At 47.7% G+C, this 14816-nt stretch overlaps 1 protein-coding gene across 3 annotated transcripts in view; it reads left to right on the top strand.

The window, feature by feature from the left end:
* Tln2 (talin 2) overlaps nt 1-14816 on the top strand; it is a 428435-nt gene that overhangs the window by 91291 nt on the left and 322328 nt on the right. Inside the window, exon 1 of one of the 3 annotated variants that reach the window (XM_050125914.1) lies at nt 10770-10910. The exons of the other annotated variants lie outside the window; for them this stretch is intronic. The gene's annotated coding sequence lies outside the window, so the exon portion shown is untranslated. Of the gene's footprint in view, nt 1-10769; nt 10911-14816 lie in introns of those variants that run through there. 3 annotated transcript variants of the gene reach the window in all.

Raw genomic sequence — 14816 nt, 5'->3', positions numbered from 1 at the left:
GGGTGACTTCAAAGACCGTGTCATCAGAGGCATGGTGGCTTTCTTAATCTCTATGATTTCTTGTTGGGAGCCTGCTGCTATGTTGAAGGACACTCAGGAATCCTGCATAGGGCTGATGTCATGGTTCATGCCTGTAATTCCAGTGCTAGGAAGGAAGATCTAGAGCTTGAGGTCTGCCTGGTTTACTTGATACCCTGTTTTTATAACAACAAAGACAAACCTATATTTTGAGAAATCAAGACCTCTGTCAAAGTCATGTGAGTGCCATCCTAGAGGTAGGACCTCCTGCCTTTCTTTGGGCTAGCCTTCCTGTGATCTAGTCCCTGAGAGAACCATGGAACTGAGTGAGTACTCCCCAATTCTGGAAAACCCCTGCTGCAAAACTTGTCACCCTGAGTTGGGTTGGGCCGGAGACTAGGCAATGGCTACCTCCACCTTCTAAGGTGCCAGGGACAAGTCAAATTTTGATTTCATTAAGTTCTCCTTGGGGAACCAATAAGTTTGTTGGTTTACAGAGTCATGGGTGAGGTGGGTGACCCCCAAACACCCATACTTGAAAGTTTGCACCCTGCATGGATGATGGTGTCTCCTAGGACACTAAAGACCCAGGGTGATATTTACACAGCTGCACAGATGATGCACCTTCCTCTACTCTTTCCCTGGCTGTCTACTTTAGCTCCTCCCAGAGTCCGCAAGACCCTGTGAAATTAGAGCAGAATTGCATAGGAGGAGTGGCGGCTCTGGCGAGGCCCCCCCCTTCTCTGAGGGAATCTCCACAGCCTACAATTCCCCCTGTGATGATTTTTTCCAAGGAGCACTACTCTTCTGATCTGAAGATGGTGGCAGTTTGGCTCAGAGGATAGACCTGTATGTACACCAGCTCTTGACTCACAGAGGTTGTGAGATAATGTTTATTTTAAGCCACTCCACTTTGGGGTAAGTCTTGGCAACCCTTGTGGTAAACAGTAGACTCGAGACCAAGATGGTTAGCACTTTTGCTGGCACATGTGTGCTCAGGTCCCAGCTCTGAGTCATCCGTAGTGATGTTACCATTATTTCGCCGCTTCGCTTTGGAAAGAGATGGCTCCCATAATAGACATGTAAGTCCCACCCTTCCCTTGGTGTGTGTGCGCTCTGAAAAGACAGTTGCTAAGATTAAATTGATTTATGGTCTCATTTGTTTCTTGCTTTTCTGATTTGTTCTGGGCAGTTGTTAATGCTGGAGCTTTCTTGTGTGCTTATCTCTGTGTGACTCTGTGACTTGGGACACGTGCTTACCCATGCCCTCAGAGGAATCTGTGCTGACAGGAAGCCTTTGGCACATCCTAAAGACAGCTGGTTGGAAAATAAATACACCCAGGCATATGTTCCCAGAGGATGTGCCTGAGTTGGAGTAAAAATTACAGGCATCCCCAGAGAAATCCCAATAGGAGATTGCCCATCTTCTTTAAAAGGGTGTTAGTCATTTCTTATCCTGGGTTTTGGCCTGAGGCAGTGCTCCAGAGTTGTGTATACCCTTAATTTTGAAAGACAAATGCTTTGGACCCATAGTAATCTTTCGTGAGGAGAGGGCTTTTGTTGAAATAGGAGCGGCGGAGGGGCTGCGTCCCCAGCACCCTGGCAGCCTGCTAGCTTATGCCCTGAAATAACAACACACACAAACTGTATTCATTTAAGCACTGCTTGGCTCATTTCTATCTAGCCTCTTCTAGGCTAATTCTCACACCTGGACTAGCCCATTTCTAATAATGTGTGTAAGCACCTCAAGGTGCGCTTACTGGGAAGATTCTAGCCTATGTCCATCCTGGGTCTGAGCTTCATGCGTCTGCCTCAGAGCGCAGAGCTATCGCATCTACCCGGGAGAGCTGAGCATGGCGTCTCTGCTCCAGAGAGCAGAGCTGTCGGGTCTCTCCGGGAGCAGAGTAGAGTCTGAGCTCACTTCCTCTTCTTCCCAGCATCCTATTCTGTTTACTCCTCCCACCTATGTTTTAACCTATCAGGGCCAAGGAGTTTCTTTATTGCTTAACCAATGAAATCAACAGATTGATATATGACACTCCCACATCAGGCTTTGGCCAAGCACTAAGATTCCCCTCTCTGTATGTGTATACAGTGTGTAGATGTGTAGGTAAGAGGTTGGTATCAGACGTGTGTGTGTATGTGTGTGTGTGTGTGTGTGTGTGTTTGTACGTGTACACAGATGTGCAGATGTGTATGGAGGAATGACAAGGCAAAGCTTGGAGCTGGCTAGTTAATAATTTCTGTGTGTTTTGGTCTATAGAGCTAGGATGGAACAAGTGTGTAATCCTAGCACTCATGAAGATGATGGTGAGTTTGAAGCCAGCTTGGGCTATATAGAAAGATGTGGGGAGGGGTCTTTAATATAATTAACCTTATGGTTAGCAGATTTAATAAAAGAGAAATTGAGAGATGGAGAGATGGCTCAGTAGATAAAGCACTTGCCATATAAATGTGCTGACCAGAGTTAGGACTTGTTGCAACCATATATAATGGAGGTGTATGTGGCAGCCTGTCTATAAGCCCTGAGACCACAGCGGGCCACGAAGGCAGCCAGTCCCAGGCAGGGAACCTCCGAATTTGGTGCTGTTCCCCAGACCATGCCACAGGTTCCTGAAAACAGCTGGATCTGGGCAGGGATCCGCATGGTGGTCCACAGGCCATGAGGGCCAGTGGGTCCTAGGCAGGGAACCTAGGCAGGGAGGGAGCTGCATGGTGGGTGAGAGCCCGAGATGGATAGGCATGCTAGGAGACCATGCTGCAGGTGGTCCCTGAAGGCAGCTGATCCCAGGCAGGAAGCCACACGGTGGGTGAGGGACAGAGACCTATTTGGCATGCTATGCAGAGAAAGTGGGTATTTATTTAGTGGGTTATGGAGGGGTAAGGGAAAGGAGAGAAGGGGAAGAGGAGGGGGGAGAGAGAGATAGAGATAGATGGAGGAGGGAGGGGAGAAGTGGGGAGAAGGAACTAGGCAGAAGCTGCCTCTTCTAGAAAGAGACTGGAAGAAAGAAGCAAGGACTGGAAGCAGAAGATCTGCCCTGCCTCAGCAGTGTTGACCTGGGAGGGAGTGGGCAGGGCTTGTCTCTTAAAGGGACTGGACAGACCATTACAATAATAAACTCTGAACTAGCTTGTTTTCAAATGCTTTTTATAACTTTTACTTGCTATACATGTACACATACTCTGGGATTTTAAAAAAAATTCAGACTCATGAAAACTTTACTACCTATTTTAAAAATGATTTCTGGTCATGTTTCCTTTCCTGATATTTTTCTCCTTACACATTTTTCCCTTGGGGCTTTAAAATGGCCCCAGATTGCTTAGTCTGGAGAGATGGTCAGCACATATGAGCACATAGAGGAGGACCCGAGTTTAGTTTTAGCACCTACATCAGGTGGCTCGTAAATAACCTGTAATTCCACCTCTAGGGGAATCTAGTGCCTCTGGCATTTACGGACACCTGCTCTCATGTGTGCATAGAGAAACAATTACGCATACTTAAACAAGATAATCTTCAAAAAGTATTCAGATTGTAAAGTTCACAATGAAAAACCTGCAAGTATGTTCCTATTTTGCATCCCCCCCCCCAATCTGTTGCTTTCTGTCATGTTGGAATTTTTGTGATCATGGAATTCTATCACAAAGGACTGTTGTCATCGTTCTCATGTTTGCAAAGGTCCTTGAGGTGAAAATTCATAGAGGTGTGGTAACTCAGAGTGATGCTGTGACATTCCCTGCCGTTGGTGACATTTTAGAATCATAGTGTCGCTATTTTCTTCTTGGATCGCTGATGTAGACTGGAGGAGGCTGAGGATGTAGTTCCGTTAGTACAATGTTTGCTTCGCATTCAGGAAGACCTGGACCAGACTCCCAGCACTGCGTATACCCCATGTGGTGGTGCATGCCTATAATCCCAGCTCTGGGAAGAGGCAGAAGGCTCAGGAGTTCAAGGTGATGCCTGAGCCTCATGGAACCCTGTCAAAAGAAGAAAAGGAGGAGGAGGAGGAGGAGGAGGAGGAGGAGGAGGAGGAGGAGGAGGAGGAGGAGGAGGAGAAAAAACTTAGCCCCTTCCCTAAGAGAAAAAATATCCCCACGAATCTGGAAAGAGCTAATTATGTGAATTCCTGTTCCCGCCTGCCTTCTTTGGGGGGCAGAGTAGGATGTTTGTAGCGCATAGCTGGAGAGCCAGATAATAGGCACAAATCATGATGTGGGAAACTGGTCCCCGAACAGCTGTCAGCCAGCTGCTGCGCTAGTAACTGGGCAAACAGTGCGAGTGTTCATCTGAGAATCTCGTGTTGTGCAGAACAGAGCCGCGCAGAACCGTGGTCCTACATACTTGATACAGGCAGCAGAGCTCTGGGCTCACCTCTTCCACCTGCTGGGTTAGTCACTGCAGGCCAGTGCCAAAGCTACTATCCACTTCTACTGAAACCCCGTTGAGGGACCCTTCCCCTGCAGAGCTAGACTGGATGATGCATGTGACCCTATAGCAAAGACACTTTGGAAATTACTGTCCTCTGTGTGATTAGTTATCCTTCAGGGTAGAATGATTTGAGCAGATTATTGCCAGGATGACTCTGTATTACAAAAAGCTTGCATTGACAATCGTGCTCCAAATCTCCACGATGTACTGTATAGAAGCGTACCAGCTGGTAGCTAGCTCCAGTGCTGGCGAGCAGCCTCCAGGAAGGGACAATGCTGGGAAAGGTTTAGGGATCTGGCCTCCTTCAGACCAATGTAGGCTGGCATGATTTACTTTTAGTAAGAGAGCAAATGGGAGAGACCGGCTGATGGTTTTTTCATATGAACTTTATCCTTCCTTATTTCATTGTTTTTTTTTTTTTTTGTTTGTTTGTTTGTTTTTGTAGTCCAGAGCATCCTCAGAGTTGTGAACCCCTGTTTGTGTCCTCAGGGCCATAAGCCCATGTTGCCCTTCAGGATTTGTGTGGAGGTGCCTTCTGCAGCCTTACATGGCCAGCTCTAGAGCAGGGACCTGGTGAGATTGGCCACAGCCTCTGCTTAGGTGTGCTGGACCTGGCTGGCTTTGTCTTTGTGGTCAAACAAAGGCAGGGCTTCTCAGACTAAGGATACATCTTTTGGGCGTGCGTGGATTGCGAATCTGGGCATGTCACTAATCCTCCTCCAAGCAGATATCGGCTGAGAAAGACTATGTGACCCTATTTAGGAAAATGCATACACCCTGTTAGCCTCTCTTCCCCTAAGAAGGAAAAATCATTACATGGCAGAGGTTCAGGCCTCGTGGGAGGTTTTTCTGGATGATTTCCATCTTAAGAATCATGTTTCCATGGGTGTGATAAAATTATCAGTACATTCAGACCCCGCCCCATCCACCTTCGTGTGTGGGTCCATATTTCGTGATATCCTAGGCCTTTGTCCTCTTTCCAGCTCTGGCAGTCAAGGATACAGACGATATTGTAATGTGAGATGGGGGGGGGGGAGATGTTCAGCTGAGAAGAGGTGGCACACACGGTGGCCCTGTGTCCCCCCCCCCCTTCCCTCCCACACGCCTCATTCTGGCTCAGAGCTAGTTAGTGATGGGAGGGTTCTGAATACATTCCTTCAATCTAGCCTAAAGGTGACCTGGTCTCCTTAAAGCCTGCCCCCCTCCCCAGATGCAGCTGCTCAGTCTTCCTAGCTACCCTGCCCCCATAGCCAGCCCAACCCTCCTTTCCCTCTCTGTTCCCACAGCACCGATTGCCACTGCTAGCGGGCAACAGCAGGTAAAGAAGACTGTGCTCTCATGCTGTACCAGAGTACCCAGGCACAGACCCAGCTGCCCCGCCCTTCCTCCTGCCTGCCGCTCTGGACTGCAGAGTGCCTTGCTTTTTTTTTTTTTTTTTTGCACGTACAATAACATTGTGCAGAGCCTTCGAAGTCCCCTGGCTAGAAAACTGTACTCCTGGAAGACAGGATGTTGCTCATGTTGTTATTTCTAGCCATTTATCTCGTCATTCATTTCTTTATACAATTACCCTCCCAGGACCCAAGAATAGAGAGACGAGCGTGATATGTTTAGGCACGTGATAGGCATCGTAAACTGCCGCTTCTTTTCCGAGTGACCCGCAGAGAGTTGAGGAAAGCAGGAACCTTCTCCAAGAGCTCGCCCTTATGTAGCAGCAGCAGAGGGTCTGACCACCCCTGGACCCTGACTGTGATGCGGAGAAACTAATCTTGGGAAAACTTCTTTTGGGAATGGCAATCTCAGAATTTACAGGTCAGCAGAGATCTCCCTGTTGGAGAGTTTCCCTGCCCGCCGCCAGCTGACTGTAACCTAAGCAAGGCGGAGAAGGGGATCCCAGTTTGCTGCTTTTCATGAGATGAGTGTAATCCGAGCATGAGGTTGAGTGTGTGGAGTGGAGTTTGAAGGCCCTTGGAATGTGGATGCGGGGAAGATTGGACCGCTGGTGCTGCCCGGAGCTGTCACCTGTTTTCCCCGGAGAGTGAAGACTGTTATTACTCATCCTTCCTCAAAACAAGCGGTTTTGTGTGTGACAAGCCCCGGGGGACCACATTCCACATTCCCTTTATTAACAAAATTGCTCCTTGCAGCCGGGCGGGTGTGGCTGGAGAGCCCTTCCCAGACAGAGCCCAGAGGCACCTGGCTGGGTAATTGCAAGCTTGCCTTTTGGCTTCTCAGTCTTTGATCACAGATGACCTCTCAGCTGTAATTTCTGGACCCTGCAAAAGTTTTCTCTTTTTTCCTCTCCTCCTCTTCGTAGGTTTTATGAAGCTACCCGGGCTATGATAATGATCTGAGCAGTCACCTTGGAAAGCAATTAGAGTAGATGGGCAGGGTCAAGATCGATTTCATCCCTGGTCTCTGTCCGAGGAGTGTTTTATATATGTAATGAGTGAGTTTGACCTGTCCAGCCAGCTGAGCAGGACTTCATTTCCCTGAGCTGGCAGCTTCGCCGATCCCGGGAAGCTGTTGGCTCAGAACTGTTTAGAGAAGGAGACCAGTCGTTCCTGGGACCAGGGCTGCTCACAGAAAATCTGCTCAGAAGATTTTCACAGATCTCACTGTGACCTAACTTCCTTAGAATTATCTAGAAGAGACGACAGAGAGCTCCTTCTCCTAAGAGGGTATGTTTGAGCGTGTGCCAGGCAAGGGTTGGAACTTGTGTCCTTAGAGAGCTCCACAGGTGAGTAGGATGAGGGGTCAGGCCCGGGACTGTGGGCTTCTTGACCTGTGCCTGTCAGGTCTGCACATCACGGACTTCTTCCTGCCTCCGATGTTGCTCTTTATTGGTGACACTGTCCTACAGGTAGTGCATGAGATGGTTCCTGGAAAGGGAGAACTAACCCAGGAATTTGTGTTCCTTTTGCTTTGCTACAGAGAGAAGTACCCTACTTTGCACTCAGCTAGTTTTTTTTTTTTTTTTTTTTTTTTTTTTTTAAGAGTTGTAATGTCCATCAGTCTTTTGTTTTGCTGGTTTTTGTTCTTAACTGGGTTGTGACATTTTTTTCAGAGTTGCTTTGCCTTGTATTGCCCTATGCACGCACATGTACCAGTGTGATTTATTTGAATGTGTTTGCTTTATCATGAGCCATGTTCTGTTTGATTGTGTCATCATTGCCTCTGTCCCCATGCCAGGACGTAGTCTGCTGGTCGCTTGCGCATACCTGGAGGCAAGCTCCCCACATATGCTTCATGACTGTCCCCTAGTTATGTGACTGATATTACAGTTGCTTTGCATGTTGGAGTTATATGTGTACATTTCTGATCCCCAAGAGAATGAGGCCTTTCTTTTGGGGGCATCCCCTAGTTTCAGGGCTTGCCTATTGCACAATAAGGATTTAAAAATTGTTTGCCAAGGGGATGGATGGATGGATGGATGAATGAATGAATGCTGAGGAGTGGGAGCTCCCACCCAACTCAAACAAAAGTGTGCGAAGGCAGTGCCTGTGCGTGCTCTCCTGACTGGCTGCTTAAGACTGAATGAAGAAAGGAAGCCGGGTGGTAGTGGTGCACGCCTTTAATCCCTGCGCTCAGGAGACAGGGGCAGGTGAATCTCTGAGTTCGAGGCCAGCCTGGTCTACAGAGCGAGTTCCAGGACAGCCAAGCGCTACACAGAGAAATCCTGTCTCAAAAACAAACAGTCTGAGGAAAGGCTTATGGTTCCTGTCTTAACTGAAAAGTTCAAATGTAGGCTTTTTGCAGCTGCCCAAAACAGAAGTGAGATGGCTCAGTGGTTAGGAACGCTTGCAGAGGACCCAAATTTGATTTCCAGCACCCAAACCAGGCAGCTCACAGTCCTCTGTAACTCGAGTTCCTGGGGATCTGATGTCCTCTTCTGGCCTCTGAGAACACCACACCTGTACCTGGTACACATACATGCATGCAGTCAAACATGCATACGTACAAAAATAATAAACTATAAAGATACTGAAGTCAGAACCTTCAAGTGCCCTGTCCAGTTTTTCTCTCCAACCTTAACTTGTCCTCTCCCTATCTCTTGTGCTGATTTCATTCATTCTGACTGGTTTGATCCTGCAAACAATCCCCTCTGTGGGGTTTAGTGTTCAGTTGTTTTTTTTTTTTTTTTTAAACACTAATAAATGTACCCTTACATGTTCTCATCTACTTTCCTCGAGGCTGAGGATGAACTTTTCTTCAGCCAGAGGAGCTGGCACCCTTGAGCAGAGTGGGGTTGTTGGCTGATCTCCTCCTCATTGGCTAGAGTATTGGCTTTGAAAATACGCCCCCCCCCCCCCAGACAGGGTTTCTCTGTAGTTTTGGAGCCTGGAACTCACTTTGCAGACCAGGTTGGCCTCAAACTCACAGAGATCCTCTTGCCTCTTCCTCTGAGTTCTGGGGTAAAATATACTCCTATATTGGTGATTGTGGTCATGAGAGCCAGGGTTGCCTAAGGCTGACTTTGACCAGTCAACCAAGTGAGAGACTTTCTGTGTCCTTGGCCCCAGCCTCTGTAAGGGTTTGTTAATAGTGCTGGCTTTCTGGGGGGGGGGGTGTCTTCCCCCACCTCTGCGCTCTTTTGTTTCTTTTGATGACTCTACTAATCCATCATCAGTTCATTGCATGTCAGGGATGGGAGACTGTGGAAGGTATGAAACATTAGTGAAAGGAATTTGGCAAAGCTACTAAGTAACTGGTGCATTCTGAAGTGAGTCCTGTGATAGTTATTGATGTCATTCCAAGGTAGAGATCAACTGTCAGCCAGGGCAGAGGCAAGTCATTGTTGGTTTTTTGGTTTTGGTGTTTGGTTTTTCTAGACAGGGTTTCTCTTGTGTAATAGCTCTTACTGTCCTGGAACTTGCTTTGTAGACCAGGCTGGTCTAAACTCACAGAGAGCTACCTGACTCTACCCTCCCTAATGCTGGGGTTAAAGGCCTGTGCCCACACCACCCAGCCAAGTCATTGTTGAAGAATGCCTAGTGAGAGACATGGGGGACTCGTACTTCACCTGTGCACCTGTTTTGACAGAATGACAGCCTCGCCTGCTAACTTCATGGAGCTATGTGGACACCACCTGAAGCTAAGCACGTCCACCCCCATCCTCCCAGGCCTGTGGGTTATATTTGCAATATACCTTTCTATTGTCTGGGATGCTACTTTTTACATTTTTATTTATTAACTTTTTTGGGGGGCCAGGGAGCCAGGGAGGCCTTGACCTAATGGAGATCTGATAACCTCTGATTCCCCAGTATTGGGATTAAAGGAGTGTGCCACCCACCACACCCATCTTGAGATTTTTCTTTTTCTTGTCTTTCTATTATGAAAGTTGAACAGAGAAATAGCTTAGGCCTGGCTTGAAGCTAGGCTTCTTTTAGCAAACAGAGCACAGAGACACTGAGAGTACCATTTGGTTCAGTGATTAAGATTTCTTTTAAAATATTTTACTACTACTGATACTAGGGTTTTTTTTTTTTTTTTTTTGGTGGGGGCGGGGAGACTAGAAATGGAAGCACAAACCGCACAAGGTAAGCTGCTACTCTGCCATTGAATTCTGTCCCCAGCACAGTCACATTCTTTGAGCATCACAGTTTTACAGATTCTTTCAAGATCGCCATTCCAGTGAGAGGAAATGAATGGGCCCAAATCAGTGGGGATTGTTGGTTGTTTTCTCCTGCAGGAACACAGAGGGGCCTTTTGACCACTGTCACTGCACAGAATTTGAGGGGCTGAAGAAGAGATTTACATTGTTTCTAGAGTGCCCCCATGATACTCAACTTCCAAAGACTAGTCTCTTCTCCCCTTCCAAGGGGGTGGGGCAGGTCTGACTTCCCCTTAGACCCTTAATTCCTAAATAGATCTGTAGAGTCAACCCTAAACAAGCTAAGGAAGTAAGGGTTGTTGAACAAGATTCTCTTAGCAACGTGTAAGACCAGAGTATCCCAGATGGCCAGAGTATCCCAAGGCTACGTACGTCCTTGCCTACTTGGAGTGAAATCTTTCTTTCTCGGTGAACCTTATTGGGAAAGAAATGATTTTTTTGGTGGTGGTGGTGTTCTTTTTTTTCTCCCTCCTTCCTCAATTAAGTAACTTTTCTGTTCAATATGCATTCTCCTCTTGAGCCCTTGAAGATACAGAAGAAAGATAACATTGTCTAAGAACAATTATCAGAGACTGTTCTTGGCCCTTTCTCCGGAGTGTGCAGGCCCCACCATGGTCCATATGTCAACACAGTTCTGTTTGTTTGGAATTCGGTCACCCCAGGGGGCTTGCGGTCTTGGCAGAGCGCTTCTCCTTCTCTCCAGCAGTGCCACTGAAAAATGCATCTTGTGCAAGTTTGGGGGTTTAGAAATCGTGCACTTCAAAGTGCAGTGTGCTACAGGGCATGCTACAGACCGGCCCATGCATGGAACACAAATGCCCGCTTCTCAGGAGATGGCAGAGCTTGGAGCAGGTAAGCCGCCTTCTGTTCCTTGTTTAGGAAAGGAGCTTTTTCTCTACCCCGTACTTCCACCTGGCCAGAAGTGGAGAGGCCGTGGGTTGGCTGACTCAGGGCTCTGCCTGGTCTTCTCAGTTTTCCAGAGCAGGCAACACGTGTTTCTTTTTGCTTGAATTTCTTAAACAGGCCTCCAGCTGAGGGAGAATACCCATGATTGGTCATTAAGACCCCCCCCCCATCTCCATCTTCCATGGTGTTAGGAATATTTTTTAGAATGAGCCTCTCCACCGATGCAAATAATTCCAATCAGACCATATCAGACCGAATAAAAGACGCCCATATTTAATGCAATGCTCCCCTGAGGCACCGGGAAAGCATGGAGAGGGAAAGAGAGGAAAGGGGAGACCATGCAACAAAACCCGGAGACCATGTGTTCATCCTCTGGGGGGCAGTTTAAGTAGCCTGTGGGAGTGGTCTTGACCCTCCATGGGGAGGAGTCACTGTTTGGCGGGCTTTCTCAGAGGTGGAGTTTGGACTAAGGCAACTCCTAGGAGAGGGGGCTTGAAATGGAATTCCTGCCCAGTATTCCAAAGATGGATGCTGGGGGGCTGGGATGAGGCCCCCCACTTTAATACATGGGCTTATAGCAAAGGAAGACCCCATCCCCCCATAAGGATGCTTGATACCTTTTGTTTGGGTGTTCTCCAAAAGTGAAACTTGCTTGTTGCTTGCTTGGCTGGATTTCCTTCCTTCCTTCCTTCCTTCCTTCCTTCCTTCCTTCCTTCCTTCCTTCCTTCCTTCCTTCCTTCCTTCCTTCCTTCCCTCCCTTCCTCCCTCCCTCCCTCCCTCCTTCCTTCCTTCCTTTCATTCTGGGACAGGGTCTCTTATTATATTGTTGTTGTTTTTTACTCTTTGACTCTTGACTTTTTGTTCTTTGGAGGCTGCCACCCAGCTCTCAAATAAATCACATACGGAGTCTTATTCTTAACTACAAATGCCCGGCCATAGCTTGGCTTTTTTCTTGCCAGATTTTCTTAAATTAAACCATCTACCTTTTGCCTCTGGGCTTTTACCTTTTCTTACTTCTGTATACTTACTTTCATATACTCGGTGGCTAGCTGTGCAGCTGGCCCCTTCCTTTCTCCCTCCTTGATCTATCTTGCTCCTCCTCCTTTTCCAGATTTCTTCTTCTATTTATTCTCTCTGCCTGCCAGCCTTGCCTGTCCTTGCTCCTGCCTCGCTATTGGCCGTTCAGCTCTTTATTAGAACATCACATGTTTTAGACAAAGAATCATAGCTTCACAGAGTTAAACAAATGCAGCAGAGTTAAACAAAAGCAACACGTCTTTACGTCGTTAAACAAATGTTCCACAGCATAAACATGTAACACACCTTAAAATAATATCGTACAACATTATGTAGCCCAGGTTGTCCTAGAACTCGCTATGTAGACCACTCCGACATTGCTTCTGCTTCCCCCGTGCTGGGATGCAAGGCATGCATGACCACAGGTGGTGAAGCTTTCCTCCTGGTCGGGGGCATTCCCTTCCACAACCTTCTGAGTGGTGAGGCCACTGGCTACTGTGAAGGACATAGGCACTGCGGAAGTGACCACGCTTACTCTGCAGGACCTGCACCTTACAGATTGCTTGGAATGGGAGAGGAAAAATGAGCTGTGGGTGGAACTTTCCAAGCTGTTTTTCTTTTTCCCCACGCATTTACACTCAGCAGGATTTTAGGGTACTCATTGATATCAAGGGATAATAAGCAAGAGCTTGCCAGTCTTTATTTATTGTTCTTAATTTTAATACAACTTATATACATGTGAGGTCAGAGGTCAGCCTCTTCCTCAGAAGCTGCCCACTATTTTTTTCCTTCTGAAATATTTTGATATACAATCTTACATCTAGGAAAAGACGTGGTAACTCAGATTTACTGTATTCGATAGCTTTTCTTGCGTGCCTTTAAAGCATGAAGTTGTTGGGAAGTAGGCTCTGGGGTGGGGGACTTTCCTCGGAGGGACTAGTAGTGGCGTTATCATGGGGTTTTAAAATTTCCCAAAAGGAACTGGCTAGGTAGGAAAAAATTTAGGTTGTCCAGCCTGCTCTATTACCTCGTGTCTGACCTTGGACAAATTGCCCCAGGCCCTGGACATTATGGTCAGTGTCAGAAGCTGGGTCTGTGACAAGTGAGATCTTAAACTGACTTACACAAAAGAACCACCTGCACCCTTGACTCCAGAATCGGCCACAGCCCTATCGTTAAGACTCGATGTGTCTGTTGATTCCTGGGCCAGCTGTGGGAGAGGAGAGCAAGGCATCCTCTGTGGCTCTGGAACTAGATTTGGGTGGAATTTGGAAATGGGAGCACACAGGCAAGCTGTGAGATCTGCCACTTGTGAACATGCAAGCGGATGAAATAGAAAGGCCCGGGGATAGACGACCCCCTCTGCTTTCGTGTGCCCTCTGCCTTCCTTTCCTCGCACTGGCGTGTTTGGTAACAACCTGAAGACAAAGCCTTTCATTTTAGCTGTCAGAGCCCAGCTCTGGGCTGGAGGGGAGCAATTTCATAAAGCTCCAAAGGTCTGACTTTACAGGTCTGTTGGCTGCATTTTCAATATGACTCTATTAGCTGTCCGTTCTTCCAAGGGTGACTGCTTCATGCCTCGTGACCTGGCCACTTTGATCCATGGTGCGTGGGATTTATATGGCCAGATTCTAAGCTGAGCTGCGAAGAGAGTCAACACATTTCTTTTACGGCTGTTAAAATAGATTTACTGTCTTTTATTACAAAAGTCATCTATGTTCGCTATAGTCTGCTAGATGTAGGAAAAAGATGAAAACTGTTGAAGTCACCCACTGAAGTGAAACCAAGGATGCCAGCCTCTTAGGAATGGGCCCTCGGTCCTTCTACCACACCAAGATCTGAACTGGCCCTCCCAAGGCACCTGGGACCCACAGGGTGATACCTATCTATGCAGTTTTTTCTTTTCAATTACTTTTATTTATTTATGTGTGCACACACACATGCCAAGGAGAGGTCGGGTAGCTCGTTGGTGTCGGTTCTTCTCTTCCGCCGTGTTAGTCCTAGAACTGAACTCAGGGTGTCACACGTGGTGGTAGCAAGCATCTCTGCCTGCTTGAGCCACCCGAGGGCTCCATGCAGTTTTTCCACCCTGAGATACCTCTCCCATTCATTGCGGCCTTGTTGGCGTTCTCCCTTCTGTTTCACCAGAGACTCTGAGCGACTTTGGGACAAGTGAGCCGCTTGCTCACCGCCACAGTCCTCAGAGCACCTCGCACAAATGATTTTCTGGGGGGTTAGAAGGAAATCAGAGTGGCTCCCCCCCCCCCCCCCCCTCTGCTCCTCAGGCTTTCTGCCTGGGACTGTCCCAGGAATCTTTGCAGCCAGGTGTGTGCTCTCAGCTGCGCTCCAAGGAGCTGCCCCCACGACTTCCCCTGGCCTAGCTCCAGCTAGTGCTTTTCCAGAAAGGTTCTTTCCTCTCTTCCCTGCCTTGTTCCTTCTCCTCCTGCTCTTTCAAGTCGGCTTGCTCCGGGACGTGGAAGCTGCCTGCAGCTTCAGGAGCAAGTGCCCAAGAGGAGCTGAACGCTTCTCTCTTCCCCAGCTGCCATCTCTCCCGTCAGCCTCGCTGGAGTCTTAGTTCTCTGTGAGCCTCACAGGATCAAAATTGGAGGGACCTGAGTTAGAGAAGAGGGCCTGGGTTTGGGTTGCGTGCCTGCCTTTTGAGCCGCGTGGTTTCAAGGCTTCCCTTTCCCATCAGCTGAAATCTGTTACACATAATGAGATTTGTGAAACGATTGTGGAAAGCTATAATTTATCCACAGAGATGGGCAATTTTCTCTTTCATGACACATAAGGTAGCTCTAGATTTTGTTATTATTTGTGTTTAATATGGATAGA

The sequence above is a fragment of the Alexandromys fortis genome, unplaced genomic scaffold, assembly GCF_014885135.2.
Source record: "Alexandromys fortis isolate MF-2015 unplaced genomic scaffold, M_Fortis_MF-2015_v1.1 scaffold_22, whole genome shotgun sequence".
NCBI classification, from domain to species: Eukaryota; Metazoa; Chordata; class Mammalia; order Rodentia; family Cricetidae; genus Alexandromys; species Alexandromys fortis.
This window is presented reverse-complemented; position numbering and strand designations above follow the sequence as displayed.